Here is a 4,310-nt window from a genome sequence, read left to right on the forward strand (position 1 = left end):
TATGAAGTTGACAAGTTTCACCACAGGATTCACAACATGATTCAGCTGTAACACCGATTTACATAGAGATTCCTGGTGGATGATGCAGTGGAGGAAAATCACATCCTGGTCAGGGTTTTCATCTTTCACTTTATTCTGGATTCTCCTCAGCAGGCCAACGTTTTTTCCCGTTAAATTTGGAGATCCATCTGTGGTGACGTTAACAAGCTTACTCCAGCGAAGCTTCATGTTTTCGATGGCAGCAGACACTCGTTCAAACAAGTCCTCTCCCCGTGTTTGTCCTTTCAGAGACTCCATTGTCAAAAGCTCCTCCGTTATTTCAAAGGTTTCATTGATTCCTCGGATAAAAATGAGGAGCTGAGCAGTGTCTTTGACATCGTTGCTTTCATCCAGTGCTAAAGAATAAAAAGTGAATGACTTCGCCTTTTTGTTTAATATGCTGGTGATATCTTCATCTATTAATTCTACACGGTGAGTCACTGTTCGCCGTGATAAACTGATTTTCTCAAATTTGTCTTTGGTCTCCGGGCACAAAATACCTGCTGTCGCTACCATACATTTTTTAAAAACTCGCCCTCAGACAGTGGTTTGCTGGCCTTTGCTATTTTGAATAAAAGTATAAAACTGGCCTTGGTACTTGACTCTTGAATGGCAGTTTGACGGTGAAAAAAACTTTGCTGAGCCTTCAAATTAGCTGCCAACTTCTCAGCAGCAGATTCCCGTTCTTTTGTTGAGAGCTTGCTAGCATAATTAGCGTGCTTTGTGGCAAAGTGACGGCTAATATTATACTCTTTAAAAACCGCCAGAGTTTCTTGGCATATTAGGCAAACAGCAGATGATCGGTGTTCAGTGAAAAAATATTTAGTTGTCCACTCCTTTTTGAACACTCGACATTCTCTGTCCACTTTCCTTTTCTTGGGTCCGCTCATCTTCATAGAGGGGCGGTAGGTCACAGGGTAAAGTGCAAACGTGAAGTAATAGGCCTACGCCGCTTCACCTCAACAAAGCCAATATATCTAGAGTGCGCCATCTAGTGAGGAAACATCAGAATTGCAGGGGAAATAAAACATTAACAAGGTTAATTTATTAAATTTTTTTCAAGTTTGGCGGGCCGGATCAAAACGTTTAACGGGCTGCACGTGGCCCCCGGGCCGTAGTTCGCCCATGCCTGGCATATACTGTAAGGTACTTTCCCTTTAAGAGTCAGACAAAAAGATCGCTAGCAGGTTGCAGTGTTAGCGTGTAGTTTACTTGGAAGACAACCATTTGTGTGAAAACATTTGTTAGTTATTCACAGAGCAGTAGATATAGCTGAGACTGTTCACCCTCAAAGTTGGGGTCTTCCATGTAAGCTGTGAGGACACCACAGTAGCCTGCTAGCAACCAAAGCAACAACAAGGAGGTTTCTGGTGCAGCACTGTCTTTTGCCGATTTTTGCCTCACAAAGCAAACTACAATAACTACTTATTGCATTTTTGGAAAATTGTGCATTTCACCATTCAGGCTCTAAGCTTGTATAAATAAAGAGTTAGTGTTTTAGACGTTAGTTGCCTACCATCACTGATCACTCTTCAATGATTCCCACAGCTTTGGACAGACCTATAGTCTCCCCCCTGCACACGGTCTTTATGCTAAGCTAATCCACCCATGATATATTTAAAAGGCAGGAATGGCATTGAAGTTCTTTTTTTTTTTTTAAGTGAACAAGAGTTGCTTTAGACAAACCCATAATTTATCAAAGCTTATTTAGAAATGAAAACAGGCAAACGGAAAAAAAATAGCTTGTTTTAAACATTCATCATAGCTTGCAGACCAACTCCCAGCTTCAACATTGATCTTAAAGTAATAGCTAGCCCATAGTGGTTTACAGTGATGCCCTGAGCCTGTGGCTCCAGGTTCCAGGATGGCATAGTGCCAGTCAACTGTTTATGTTCTTTGGGCTTCATAAATATGGGGCACTTCCAAAATATCTCATATATAATTTTGTGTTTCATTTGAATGAGTCAGAGAACAGACTTCATCCAGCCGCTCTTGGTACTTGTTCAGTCGGGTAAGACTGACTACTCTTGAATTGCTTGTGAAATGTAATGATGACTGCACTGAGTTTACATCAATACCTCTTCGTGTAGCATTGTGCTTGCAAACACCGAGCTATGATAGCTAATACAAATTATGGTAAAAATCGGTAAATATTAGTTGTAATAAACCAAAATTGTTCTCCAAGTGTGTTATATAATTAAGCCTAATATGTGTCTGAACATCACTGAATATTTAGAGACATTAAAAGCTCTTGACTTCAGCTCCCCGTGCCCTAACTTTTAATCACACCAGCACTGTTTACCATTGTTTAGCTAATAGCAGGGATTCAAACCACAGTTTAGTAAACTTTAGGGGAAATGTTAAGAACCGCTCCATTGCACTTCAATCAGAATGGGAAATGTGAAACACATGAAGAGCTCAAACTCAAGTCATTTCTCAATAATCTGCAACCTTGGGTGGGAGGGCGTCCTCTTGCCTGCGTCCTATGCAGTCAGTACCTCAGCTTACTTTTTTAAGTCACAGTTTAATATTTTTTAAGAAGGAAAAACCCTGCCACGGTGCAGAATTTAATGTGACAACTTGTTATTGTTGATTTAATTTCATTAATAACCGCGGACAGGTATACGCTTCTCCTTTAGTAAATCTGCTCAATGCAGCTGCATTCTTTAAGGCATGTTCTAGAAAAATCTCCTGCACATGTTACAAAGACCTGACTGAATCCATGGCTCAGCCCACACACTTTTTCCAGTGGTTTTTGGCCTTGGCAGACCTTTACCCACTACAGCTACATGCCAGCGTCCAGCGTCTGTCTAATATGAGAAGGTGATGTGCATAATTTGTTATATATGTATTCCTTAAAATCTGAAATATAAACATAGCAAAAACGACAAGCCCAGAGCCCTCAAAACCACTAATAATAACAATTTGGTTCAAGCATTTTGGCTGCTCGCATCTGATTAGCACAAACTCTACACTGGATTTTTTTTCTGTTTTTCTTCATCTCTTATTTTTTTATGGCTGAAGGCTTTCCATAAACACCTATGAGAAATGCAGGGAAAATGAAGTTGTGGGTATAGTGGACACAGAAGGTGAATAAGAACCAGAGCAGCTGAATGGCTCCAATACACTTAGAAATGCTTAATTTTAAGTTTTTTTTCTCCACTTTATGTTTCCTAATAAATTCTGTAGATTTTATTTTCATGTGAACCAGTAGATGGGTCAGTAGACTGATGTTTCTTCTCCATTTCCCGCTAAGTGTGTAAAGCACGACTTCACACTACATTGACATTGAGAGGGAAGGGTCGTGGACTTCAGTCTAGACTCCCAAACCAACCCCCCCTCCCAATCACAATCCGACGCTCAATTAGCGTTCTGTTTTGTGGGATTTTCAGTTGCGCTGCAGAGCTGACCAAAAGAATAACCCAAATACCTCAACGTCTTATAGTCCCTGTATAAACATAGTTAGAGCAAGGAGATATACAGTGTGGTCGCTGCACTGTGCACAGGCACACACTGTAATTGGATGGATCAGTGGAAAGGGGAATTTGAGATGAGCCAGAGCAATTTAGGGGATGACAAGATATTGTGTGGAGCTGAAGAGGGGGATGGCAGCAGGTGAGAGTGATTTGTTCGAGTTTTTTCATCTACTCAGGGCTGCCTCAGCTTAACCCGCAGCTGAAAAATGCCCTGACAGCATACTTAAACTGAAGTGTTTGAAGGAAAGTACACACTGTCACACACTGCTGGATGTCAGGAATCACCTATTATCATCAGTAATCAGAAAAAACATCACTGCAGTGCTACAACCACAGGCAAATCTACCAGCAGAGATGGGCAGTAACGCGTAATCTGATTACTTTTTTCAAGTAACGAGTAAAGTAAGGGATTACTATTGCAAAAACGGTACCCATATGGAAAAGAAATAGTAAAAACTTATATGTGATTACTCATGAAAGTGGCCACTTTCTCATTACTTTCATATATTGTTTTAGTAAGTATCCAAAACATACAAGTTTCATTATATAATTTTTCAAGGGATCTTATATCTGTTTTCACTCTTATATGCTTTTCATACAAGTTTCACACAAGACAGATACAAACTTTATAAGATTTATATATATCTTTTCCATATGGGTAATTAGATTACCGTTACTTTCCCGTAGGAACGCTGCTTTACTGCGTTAGTAAAACTGTGATTTTTTTGCAAGAATGTCTCATGACAATGACGTAAGCGAGTGCGACGTTCGTGACAACAGCTGTGTGCAGATCAT

This window comes from Haplochromis burtoni, unplaced genomic scaffold (genome assembly GCF_018398535.1).
Source record: "Haplochromis burtoni strain Fernald_Lab_line unplaced genomic scaffold, NCSU_Asbu1 Contig_71, whole genome shotgun sequence".
Taxonomy (NCBI): domain Eukaryota; kingdom Metazoa; phylum Chordata; class Actinopteri; order Cichliformes; family Cichlidae; genus Haplochromis; species Haplochromis burtoni.